Source organism: Felis catus, chromosome A2, assembly GCF_018350175.1.
Source record: "Felis catus isolate Fca126 chromosome A2, F.catus_Fca126_mat1.0, whole genome shotgun sequence".
NCBI classification, from domain to species: domain Eukaryota; kingdom Metazoa; phylum Chordata; class Mammalia; order Carnivora; family Felidae; genus Felis; species Felis catus.
In genome coordinates this window covers 20,368,081-20,381,058 of record NC_058369.1, presented here as the reverse complement: position 1 = coordinate 20,381,058, position 12,978 = coordinate 20,368,081, and the positions used below count along the sequence as shown (strand labels likewise).

At 39.6% G+C, this 12,978-nt stretch overlaps 1 protein-coding gene across 4 annotated transcripts in view; it reads right to left on the bottom strand.

Annotated features, from left to right (window-relative positions):
• Nucleotides 1-12,978, bottom strand: part of RAD54L2 (RAD54 like 2) — a 111,498-nt gene that overhangs the window by 67,693 nt on the left and 30,827 nt on the right. Inside the window, exon 1 of one of the 4 annotated variants that reach the window (XM_045050800.1) lies at nucleotides 563-717. The exons of the other annotated variants lie outside the window; for them this stretch is intronic. The gene's annotated coding sequence lies outside the window, so the exon portion shown is untranslated. Of the gene's footprint in view, nucleotides 1-562; nucleotides 718-12,978 lie in introns of those variants that run through there. 4 annotated transcript variants of the gene reach the window in all.

Sequence of the window (12,978 nt, the reverse complement as noted above, 5' to 3'; positions counted from 1 at the left end):
TAGAGTGGTGCCTGGCTAAGAATCAGTGAAATTAATCATGCGGACACAGCCCTAAGACACACCCCTGGGGAGGAGAATACACAGGAGAGAAAAACACAAAGACACACACACATACTAGCAAAGCCTTTGTTCACAAAGCAGACCATGCTTGGAGAGTGCACACTAAAATCATAGAACTGTGGGCACATACTGCCTCACCACTGTGGGGCAGCCCATGCAATTTCAGAGGTCCTCGGCAGCATCCTGATGCTATGTTTGATATAAAAGAAACCATTCCAAACTGCCATGTCCTCATTAATTTTGGTAACCTTGAGTTGTATTAAATTTTCTCAAATTATCTCAAAGCAATTCCACAGTGAGTGCCATGTACACCTCTTTTTCCATTAAGAGTATAAACAAAACCATGCATTTATGCTAATTTGCAAGGGGTATGAAGTCTTAAAAGCATGAAAACATTCAGTCTAAAACTTTAGGCAACACTTCAAAGAAACACATTAGTCAAGCAATTTATATAATTCAAAGACTTTTTAAAAAAAGAGTTCAGTCCATTTCCAGTACTCACAGGGTATCAACAAGATTCTTCCAGTCTGCTGAGAGATCAACTGTGGATCTCTGAAATTATTTCAAAACACCTTTCCTGGGCAAGACAAAAGCCCAATGCATACATGTAGTCCAAATGCCTTTTAATAACCTTTCAGTCACTTAAGAACACATTTAATACACACAAAGCAGGTACAGAGCTAGAAAGTGACACAGCTTGAAATATTTTATTAATGAGACTTTTGGCAATGTGGAGCTTAATTAAGACAAAATAAGGAAAAGAAGGTGAACAAAACATTCAGGGCTCTAAGGAGGAAAGCCACAGGAGACAACTCTCCCCAAAAGCCAATGCAGTGGGGCCAGGCCCAGGGACTCAGCACAAAGCACAACAGAGGCACTGGAGCCATGTTTACAGAATCAGTCAAGAAATCTTAATTCCAGGGATGCCTAGGTGGCTCAGTGGTTAAGCGTCTGATTCTTGGGTTTCGGCTCAGGTCATGATCTCATGGTGTGTGGGTTTGAGCCCCATATCAGGTTCTGTGCTGACAGTGCAAAGCCTGCTTGGGATTCTCTCTCTCCCTCTCTCTCTGCCCCTCCCCCTCTCAAGCTGTCTCTGTCTCTCTTAAAAGAGAAAACAAAACAAAACAAAACAAAACCCTAAATTCTAGCCATAGCTCTATGGGAAACTAGCTGCATGACCTTGGTCAAATCAGTTCTCCCTCAGCTTCCATTACACCTCTTATTCTAGCCAGGAGAGAGATGGACTCTAGTTCATCTTCAAGATCCCTTCCAGATTCTTTTTTTTTTTTTTTTTTTAATTTTTTTTTTTTAACGTCTATTTATTTTTGAGACAGAGAGAGACAGAGCATGATTGGGGGAGGGGCAGAGAGAGAGGGAGACACAGAATCGGAAGCAGGCTCCAGGCTCTGAGCCATCAGCCCAGAGCCCGATGCGGGGCTCGAACTCACGGACCGCGAGATCGTGACCTGAGCTGAAGTCGGACGCTCAACCGACTGAGCCACCCAGGCGCCCCCCTTCCAGATTCTAAGACAGCAGTTCTCAAAGGATGGTCCAGGGACCCCTGGGGTCCTGAAGACACTTTCAAGGGAGCCACAAAGTCAAAATCATACATGGGTTAAAGAACCATCCGAAGTGCAAGACAGACCAATGGATTTTAATGTAATAGAATACAAGAAGTTCCTGGATGTGGTTTTGAATTCCATATTACAATTAACCTTGAAGAAACTACCACTTGTCAGAGTTTAGATACAGTATTAAAGAATACCCACAATTACCTGAAAAGGCTATTAAAACACTCATCCGTTTTCCACCTGCCTTCTTCATCTACTTCTACAATACAGTAAATTAACAAAACAATAAGTGACAACAAATTATATGTAGAAGCAGATCTGAGGATCTCGCTATCTCTATTCAATCAGACATTTTCAAATTTTCAAATGTGTCAAACAATTCAACTCTTCTAATTTTTTTCTTTTGGAAAACAATTATTTTTCATTAAAAATTATTTAATACATATTGAATTTATTATTTTAATTGTTTTTAATGTTTATTTATTTATTTTGAGAGAGAGTGAGAGGAAGGGGCAGAGAGGGAGGGAGAGAGAATCCCAAGAATGCTTCTGTCAGCACAGAGCTCAGTCTCACGAACCATGAGATCATGACCTGAGCTAAAATCAAGAGTTGGTGGACTTCAAGCTGTACTACAAAGCTGTTATCATCAAGACAGTATGGTACTGGCACAAAAACAGACACTCAGATCAATGGAACAGAACAGAGAACCCAGAAATGGACCCACAAACGTATAGCCAACTAATCTTTGACAAAGCAGGAAAAAATATCCAGTGGAATAAAGACAGTCTCTTCAGCAAGTGGTGCTGGGAAAACTGGACAACGACATGCAGAAGAATGAACCTCGACCACTTTCTTACACCATACACAAAAATAAACTCAAAATGGATGAAAGACCTAAAAGTAAGACAGGAAGCCATCAAAATCCTCGAGGAGAAAGCAGGAAAAAACCTCTTTGATCTCGGCTGCAGCAACTTCTTACTCAACACGTCTCCGGAGGCAAGGGAAACAAAAGCAAAAATGAACTACTGGGACCTCATCAAAAGAAAAAGCTTCTGCACAGTGAAGGAAACAATCAGCAAAACTAAAAGGCACCCGACAGAATGGGAAAAGATATTTGCAAAGGACATACCAGATAAAGGGTCAGTATCCAAAATCTATAAAGAACTTATCCAACTCAACACCCAAATAACAAATAATCCAGTGAAGAAATGGGCAAAAGACATGAATAGACACTTCTCCAAAGAAGACATCCAGATGGCCGACTGACACATGAAAAAATGTTCAACATCACTCATCTTCCGGAAAATACAAATCAAAGCCACAATGAGATACCACCTCACACCTGTCAGAATGGCTAACATTAACAACTCGGGCAACAACAGATGTTGGCGAGGATGTGGAGAAAGAGGATCGATCTCTTTTGCACTGCTGGTGGGAATGCAAACTGGTGCAGCCACTCTGGAAAACGTATGGAGATTCCTCAAAAAATTAAAAATAGAACTACCCTACGACCCAGCAATTGTACTACTAGGCATTTATCCAAGGGATACAAGTATGCTGTTTCGAAGGGACACATGCACCCTAATGTTTACAGCAGCACTATCAACAACAGCCGAAGTATGGAAAGAGCCCAAATGTCCACTGATGGATGAATGGATAAAGAAGATGTGGTATATATACACAATGGAGTATTACTCGGCAATCAAAAAGAATGAGATCTTGCCATTTGCAACAATGTGGATGGAACCAGAGGGTATTATGCTAAGCAAAATTAGTCAGAGGAAGACAAATATCATATGACTTCACTCATATGAGGTCTTTAAGACACAGAACAGATGAACACAAAGGAAGGGAAGTAAAAATAATATAAAATGGGGGGGGGGGGACAAAACATAAGAGACTCTTAAATAAGGAGAACAAACAGAGAGTTACTGGAGGGGTTGTGGGAGGGGGGAATGGGCTAAATGGGTAAAGGGCATTAAGGAATCTACTCCTGAAATCATTGTTGCACTATATGCTAACTAACTTGGATGTAAATTTTAAAATATAAAAAATAAATAAAATAAAATAAAATAAAAAATTTAAAAAGAGCTGGACATTTAACTGAGTGAGCTACCCAAGTGCTCCAAGTTTATTACTTTTTAAAGAAATTGATATTTTTAATTTGTTTTAATTTCTAATACAGTGAAGATTAACCATTATAACCCATATAAACAAAAGCTTTTTGGGATCTTCAATAATTTTTTAAGAGTATAAAAGGAGGGCGCCTGGGTGGCGCAGTCGGTTAAGCGTCCGACTTCAGCTCAGGTCACGATCTCGCGGTCCGCGAGTTCGAGCCCCGCGTCGGGCTCTGGGCTGACAGCTCAGAGCCTGGAGCCTGCTTCCGATTCTGTGTCTCCCTCTCTCTGCCCCTCCCCCGTTCATGCTGTGTCTCTCTCTGTCTCAAAAATAAATAAATGTTAAAAAAAAATTTTTTTTTTTAAAAAAGAGTATAAAAGGATCCTGAGACCAAATAGTTTGAAATCTATAGTCTTAGAGTCCATATTTTCAGGTATCATAAAGAAAAATTAGCATTTAAAAAAATGTAAAACAGAATCACATTACATGAACAACAAAAAATATCTGGACAGTTCCATACTGTATTCAGATAAAAAAGTACAAGATTAATCTGATACATTAATGGTATACAGGTTATTTTATAGATGTAATTCAGCATCAAGGGCAAACTTTCTCAGTGACTAAAGTTAATACTACATTTGAAAAGTCAAATTTTTACTTTTACTATAATCCCCAACCTCTTTAAAATGGCCAAGGGCTGAGGTTTCTTGTGTTTGCTCCCTGACTTAGGTTCTTCATCCAAGAGGTCACTGAGCAGCGCATCCCTGCAGGGTCAGTCCCAGGTATTTTGAATAAGTAGGAGTAAAACTCTAGAAGGCCACTGCTGAGAGGAGCAAATTAAAGGCTCATTTAATTCTCCATGGAGTCAGATGGAAAAAAAGGGAGGAGGGAGGGCAGCAAACAATTGAGTTGGTAAGATATGAACTAAAGCAGCAGTGACAGCTTTGGCTGTGAGAAGGCTATGTGACATAGCCAATGTTCCCCAGAGGAATCTGGGCTCTGAAAAATTCTCTCCCTCTCTTCTCTCTCTTCTCTTCTCTTCTCTTCTCTTCTCTTCTCTTCTCTTCTCTTCTCTTCTCTTCTCTCCTCTTCTCTTCTCTCTCTCTCTCTCTCTCTCTCTCACACACACACACACACACACACACACACACACACACACATGCCACATGTACATTTTAAACCATCAGTATAATCTAAGGGCAGTAAAAAAATAAAAATAAAAATAGTAAAAATGAAAATGAAAATGAAAATGAAAATGAAAAATAAAAGTAAGGTCCCTGGATCTCTGAATACAGAGTAAAAGCAATTCTGGCTAAATATGTTACCATTCAACTTGTGACCCCTGTATCTCTTTCCACACAGCTCTCAATTCTTAAAGTGAGGATGACAGAGATAAGGATCTACATTGTGGGGGCATGTTTGGCCTACTTTCCCTAGGCTTGCTGAGGCCCAAACCAGCCCTGAGTGCAGATCAGCCTAAAAGCAGGTCGGGTTTATCTACTAGACGGTAAGACTGAAGTGGCTTGGAGAGAAGCCAAATCATGGCCAGTGTCTCATCTCTCCAACTCCCTCTATCTACAACCACCTCCACTGTCTCTGACCAGTCTGTTCCGAAAGCCCCAGCCCTCTGAGGCTCTTCCTTTCTCTTAGGAGTTTCTAACTATCACAGAGCCATGGAGCTCAAGGCTGGCTGTCTTCAAACTCAGATAAACACAAGCTGAACACAGAAGGGATGGTTTGCCCTTCACAGTCCTGCAAACATTCAGCACCAACTTTGGGGAAGATCTCTCCATATCTAGTCAACTTATGTACCAGATACGGTCCTGAAAAGCTCTGTGCTAGTAGCATTTCAATAAATCAAAACTTTTAAAAATAAAACTATAGCAGGAACTCTACATGAATCCTTCTATAATGCAAATAGCCACTAATTTGCTGAGTTGATGTTGATTGCTTTAGATTTTCAGTTGTCATTCATTTTTAAATAGTTATAACTACATGGTATACAGGTTGCATACTATGTTTTTCCTAAATTGGTATCTACTATCAATTAACTAAAATTTTAATGGATAACTACTATTTTGTGATATACATGCATATTTTCAAAATATTCTATAGGAAAAATATGATATACTAATATCACTGTATTTACATGCTTACTCAAGTTCTTGATTTAGCTTTGCCAGTAACTTGGGCACTCTGTGTGCTAAGCTAAGCTCCTTAAAGACATAAACGTTTCTACGCTTTTTTTTTTTTTTTTTAAGTAGGCTCCCCACCGACCGTGGGGCTTGAACTCACGATCCTGAGATCAAGAGTCACATACTCCAGGCGCCTGGGTGGCTCAGTCAGTTAAACATCCGACTTCAGCTCAGGTCATGATCTCACAGTACATAGGTTCGAGCCCCGCGTCAGGCTCTGTGCTGACAGCTAAGAGCTTGGAGTGTGCTTTAGATTCTTTGTCTCCCTCTCTCTCTGCCCCTCCCCTACTCACACTCTGTCTCTCTCCATCTCTCAAAAATGAATAAACATTAAAAAAAAAAAATAGAGTCACATGCTCTACCAGCTGAGCCAGCCAGCCAGCCAGGCACACCAATATAAGTAAACTCATCTGGCTCCACTCTTCACAGTTCTAAAGTGAATGGTAAGACTAGTCAGGTGCATACTCCTATGGTGCCTTTGGTACAAAACAAAAATATATTTGGTCCTTTTCCCTGGTTCCTGGCAGAGCTCCCAAACCCTTAGAATTTTCTGAGTGACAGGAGTGTCTTCTGCTGTTTACCCTGAGCCCTCTTTTGATCACAGCTGAATCCGTGCCAACAAAGTAACTTAGGGTAGAGCCCCTAGACAGCCTCATGATGGCACTGGTCACCAAAAAGACCAAGTGACTAAAAGACTGGCACTTTCAGCCTTGCCCACCAACCTCCCAAGATGGGAGATGGGGAGCTGGAGAGTAAGTTCTATAAAAACTCTTGAACACTGAGATTCAGAGAGCTTCTGGGTCAGTGAATACACTGAGACGCTGGAAGAATGGCACAACTGGAAAAGGCACTGAACTCCATGCCACTCCTCCCCCATATTTTGCCCTATGCATCTCTTCCGCTTAGCTGTTCTGAGCTGTGTCCTTTCAAATAAACCAGTAAACATAAGTATATTCCTGAGTTCTGTGAGTCATTCTTGCAAATTATTGAGCCTAAGGAGGGGGGGTCATGGGAGCCCTGATTTATGGTCAGTCAGAAGTATGGATAGCCAAGGACTTACAACTGGCATCTGAAGTAGGGGAAAGTCTTATGGGACTGAGTCCTTAGCCTTAGGTCTCTGCTAACTTGGAATAGTGTCAGAAATGAATTGTTGGACACCCATTTGGTATCTGGAGAATCAGAGAATTGGTTATTGGTACTGGGAAATATCCCGGTGCCATAAAGATTTAAGTGACAAACCATAGTAAAAAGTGCAACAAAAAGTCTGAAGATCTATTATTTCTTGACTTCACATGTGCAAAAATAAACTGTGGTATTTACTTCAATGCAAGAGGTAGCCTGCACCTTTAAACTACTAAATGTCACATTTCCAGTGGACTTAAATTATTAAATGGCACAGGGATTTGTAAATGGGAATCCATACTGCATTTACCTCTCAAATCACAAAAAAGGAAAAGAACCACCGATCAAATATGCATTATTTTCTATATTTCCAACGGATAATAAAAACTGATTATGAGAGTAAAGAAAAACTAGCAGAACCAATGAGGATCATTAGTAATGCAAGCAGTTCAAATTACATATAGAGTCTAACCATCACCTGTTATTAGATACCTCCCTTGGCCAACACACCCTCTTAGACTGCCAAATCTATTAGTAGCTACCAAAATGTAGAAGAATCAAAATGAGTTCCATTCAAATACAATCCCTTTTTTCTCAAGGTGGCAGCACCTTTCTCCAGAATGCCATGAGGAAGTAAGGATCAGAATATGAACTAGAAGACAAGAATCCAGGGGCTAACCGTGTATACCCCACCATATACATAAAATAATTCTTGAAGAATAATTTCAGATTAGAGGAGACTAAATGCAACATGGGATCCTGGATGAGATCCTGGATCTGGGGAAGAAAATAGCTATAAAAGCCAGAACTGAGAATAGTTGAAGCAATGGAATATGGACTATGGTTTAGACAATAGTATTATATCAATATTATATTTCCTGATCTTGAGAATTAGTTTGTGATTATATAAGAAAATGTCTTTAGGAAATACACCAATGAAGTCTTTAGTGGCAAAAATAAATAAACAACCTTCTAAAAGACAGTGAAAAAGAGAATAAAATTATCTATTCCTAGTTTTCCAAAGATTTAAACACTTAACCAAGTATAAAAATACCTTCTTTCAAAGTACAGATTTGAAGGATTACCTAGCTGACTATTCTCTATAGTTAATTAGTAACAAATTAGTATGAAACTTCCTTTCCGTTAAGACACAAAAAACATAGGGTTAAAAAGGCTAATTAAATTAAGCCTCCCAGCATCCTCATGCACAGACAGGATGTCCTCTTGGTAGGGGGTAGGCCTCTCTCCCTCTTCCTCGGGAGCCCAGCAGGAACTGGAATCATCTCTGAGGCAAGTCTCACCTGGGTTCCCTCTGGAAGGCTCTAGGTCTGGTCAATGTCATAAACAAACAGCACCCCACCAGCAGGTAGAAATTGGACTCACCAGCTTGTCCTCCTTCTTTGTGTAGATGTGGCCCAATTCTGAACAATCTTCTAAGGAGACTTATGTAATCTATCTAGATTACATATTTCACTGTTACTTTATGGCCAAGGTTATTCAACCTGTGCCCAGTTTCTTAGGCTCTTACACACACACACACACTTCACACACTTCAGCATTAAAGAAATAAGTAGCTTAAGATTCATACCACTGAACCAGTTACTTAAGTAAACGTGCCCTATAAGTCTCTCTCTGGTCTAACACTGGACATGAATATTGACAAAAACAGTGACATCTGAACATTAGCAAAAACAGGTGGAGGAAAAAGAGTGTGTACTTGACCTAAAGCCAATATAGTGAAGTAGAAAAAAAAAGCTTCTTCTTTCAAACTAATACTCCTATAATTCTTTGAGGAAAAGCATATGGAATCTGGACAAAACTCAGGCTACGGATTTTGCAAGTAAGAAGGGGACCTGCAGGGAAACCTCATCTCTGTAAACAGAAATGATGTAAAAATGGACATTAACCCTTGGGAAGAAAGGCCATCTCTCAAAGACTGCAACATGGCTTGTGTGGGTACATACACCAAACTATGTACTCATCACTCTTCAGAAAAAGATGCTTATTCCATGGAGGCAAGGCCACAACTTCATTACACCATATTGGAGGTACAAGAGATCAAAATAATCCACATAGTAATCTTATGGCCACGAGATACTATAATGATAGAGGGGATAAAGGTCACGGACTGAGATGAACAAAAAGCTTGAGGAAATACTTCAAAGAAAAAAGTAGCTGATAGTTATTTTGTAGAAATAATGGTCAAAAGAAAAGGCAGAAAGGCTAGCAATTAATTCGGTCCAAAGCCTATGTATGACATAATAAAGACATTCTGCCAGGCATTGTGGAAGTGATACAATATACATGCCTCAAAGAATGATGCAGAGCAAGAAGCCATAAGACTATCTGACTCCAAAACAGAAAGAATCAATAACAGTGTCATTTGGGGACACCAAAGAAGTCTGTGGCATTTGAGTAAATAAAAATACCAAATCAAATCTAATCATAATTTAAAATCATACCCTTAATACAAAAAAAAAAATGATGTTTCTGTCCCACTAGGAAATTTACAATGTATTTTCTTCCCTAATCACACTAAACATACTTGATCCCTGGTGCCCAAGATACTCATGTACCCTAGTGCAGTTAAGGGTACAGTCTAGGCCTGCACAGTTGCTCTCTAACCAGGGCGAGGCTGCCCTGGAATTAAACCAAGCCTCTGTCGCATCAGCACTCACTATGCCAACCTACAAAAGTTGGCATCCACCATCCAAGAATAATCTAGTTGAGAGTGAAGAATAAAAGTGGAACACCTAGAGTCAACTGCCAAATCTCAAGGACACACTCCAGGGCTGGGTTTGGGCAAAGAAAGTTCCAATCTTCTGGTCTTTTACTTAACAAGTAGTTATTACTCATTCTTGTGGCTTGTTCTCAAGTGGACATTGCCCCAGCACCATGGGCAAAATACAAATGCATGAAAAACAGAAAGGTAGTAAGTGATAGAAAAAGGACAGGATGAGGAGCTAAGCTTCCCTCCCGCTCACCACAGCATACAAGAAGGAGTGCAACTCACTGTCACATCACAGGGAGCTGAATGAAAGGCTCAGCTAAGTCAATGGTGGCACTGGCCTAGTTACAAATGCAGGGCTAGAGCTGCCACTCAGCCAAGCTAATCAAGAAACTACTGAACCCTCCACATCACAAGGAGTTCCGGAATCTCCTAATCATCTCTCCCGTTAAGTAAAGATAAAAACAAAAAACAAACAAAAAACAATAGCTTCCACAACAATTCTGACAAGTGAGCCTCTTCACATTCCAAATGTGCCTGCTCTTAATGAAGTTCATAACATTATTTTTACACTAGTTTGGATATGACATACGAGGCAGGCTTCTATGTATATTTTTGACTTGATATTAGTACTATACAAACTGTAGTTATTTATAAACTCTCTATAATAAATAAAATATTGAAATTATAAGAATAATTACATATTTTGAGCTTGGACAGGCTTCTAAAAAATGCCACTAACATAAAAGTATGGAAAGAACTTGTGCCATTTTACAAATGCTGCTTTAGTGTTGCTGTTACCTTGATCAAGAACTATGAAATACATTCCATTTCAAATTTCAGAATTAGTAAAACCCAAGATTAAGTGTGCTATTTTATAGCTTCTCTATGGATTATACTTTTGCTCCCCAAAGTCTCTAAAATTACTATCCGTCAAAGAAATTACTGATAGTGAGTACTTGAATACTGGGTATAGAGAGTCATGAAGGTAGGACAGCACCAGAAGATGCCAGGTTAACAGCTCTAGAAGCTATCTAGTAGAAACCAACAAGATAGCACCACAGTAACAAGGTCCATCTAATAATTTGGACAAGAGCTTCCTGCTTGGCACCTTGGCAGACAGGAGATCTTGCAAATTTTCCCAATGCAAAACATCTAAATATATGGGTAAAATTCTATGTAAATGTATCCATTTTAATTTTTAATTTTTTTAATGTTTATTTTTGAGAGAGAGAGAGAATAAGCACACACGAGCAAGGGACAGGCAGAGAGAGAGAGAGAGACATAGAATCCGAAGCAGGGTCCAGGCTCTGAGCTGCCAGCACAGAGCCTGACACAGGGCTCGAATCCACAGACTGAAAGATCATGACCTGAGCTGAAGTCGGATGCTAAACCAACAGAGCCACCCAGGCACCCCAATATGCATCCATTTTAAATGCATAACAGTTTTCACCAAAAAAAGTAACAGAATGGACCAAGGACCAAGAATGAAAAGCAAACTGAAAACACAAATACTCTTGAGAGCTAACACAATGGCAGTCCAAAGAGAAGAGGAGGGTGCCAGTCTTGGGGATGGGTGGAAGTAAGATAAGAAACAATGCCTTGGGGTTCAAAGAAGCTAAAAAGGAAAGACTGCAACCTCTACATAAAGACAGAACATGAAGAGCTATACTCCCAGGAAAGAATGATACAGAAAATAACCAGCAACATAGAAGACAACATAAAAGCTGTGTCAACCTAGTTTGGAGGAGGGGGAAAAAGTATCTAATCTACATAGTCCAAGAAATTAATCAAAACTAAAGTGGTCCCAGGCAAGTGATACACACTAGTCAGCTAGAAGTAAATGCAAAACATCTCTGGGACACACCCCAATCTGGGCCACATAAGAGTCTCATAGATAAAGCCTTATTGAAGATGCACTCACAATCCAAAAGTACAAACACATGAACAACTAACCAAACAAAAGCAAGAGCCAACAGGGAAGACTAAAACTAGTTTCCTAAAAATTTCTTTAAAAAAATTTTTTTGTTTACATTTATTTATTTTGAGAGACAGAGAGACAGAGCACAAGTGGGGAGAGGCAGAGAGAGAAGGAGACAGAATCCAAAGCAGGCTCCAGGCTTCGAGCTGTCAGCACAGAGCCCGACACGGGGCTTGAACTCACAAACAGTGAGATCATGACCTGAGCTAAAGTTGGACGTTCAACCAACTGAGCCACTCAGGCGCCCCTAGTTTCCCAAAATTGCTGGTAATACAACTACCAGATTGAAGGAGATAATAAGCTACATGCTATCTCAAAAGATGCAGAAAAAACTTTCATAAAATTTAGAACTAATTTATGATTACAAAAGCAAACAAACTCTTAGCAAACTAGGTGAAAACTTCTTTCACTGGATAAAAAGAGTCCACCAAAAGCCACCACACCACATTTAGTATGAGAACATATGGGAACATACACTGTAAATTCAGGAACAAGACGTGGTTGCATGCTATCAAAATTTCTATCAACATCAAGTTGTTAGAGATTCTAACCAATAAATAAGACACACATAGAAACCATAAAAATTGGAACAAAGAAAGAAAACTGTCAACGATTGAGGATCCTATTATTTCAACATAGAAAATGTACAGGTAAACTACTATTAGAAATACAGGAGCTAAAAAAAAAAAAATACAGGAGAGCATAGTAAGGCAGTTATGTGAAAGATTAATATAGAAAAACCTATTTTATTATTTCTATATGCAGTTAACACCCATTTAGAAAGTATAATTTTAAAAATATTATTTACAATAGCAACAATAACCATATGTTACCTGACAATAAATCTAGGGAAAGATATGTTAGGATTTTTGTGACAAAAAGTATAACACTTCATTTAAAGACATTAAAAGAGGGGCGCCTGGGTGGCTGAGTTGGTTAAGCGTCCACCTCTTGGTTTCCACTCAGGTCATGAGCTCATGGTTCATGAGTTTGAGCCCCACATGGGGCTCTGCGCTGACAGTGCAGAGCCTGCTTGGGAGTGTCTCTCTCTCTCTCTCTCTCTCTCTCTCTCTCTCTCTCCCTCTCCCTCTCCCTCTCCCTGCCCTTCCCATTCTCTCTCTCTCTCTCTCAAAATAAATAAACTTTAAAAAATAAAAACTAAAAAGAAATAAACACATTAAAAAAGACCTAAATAATCAGAAA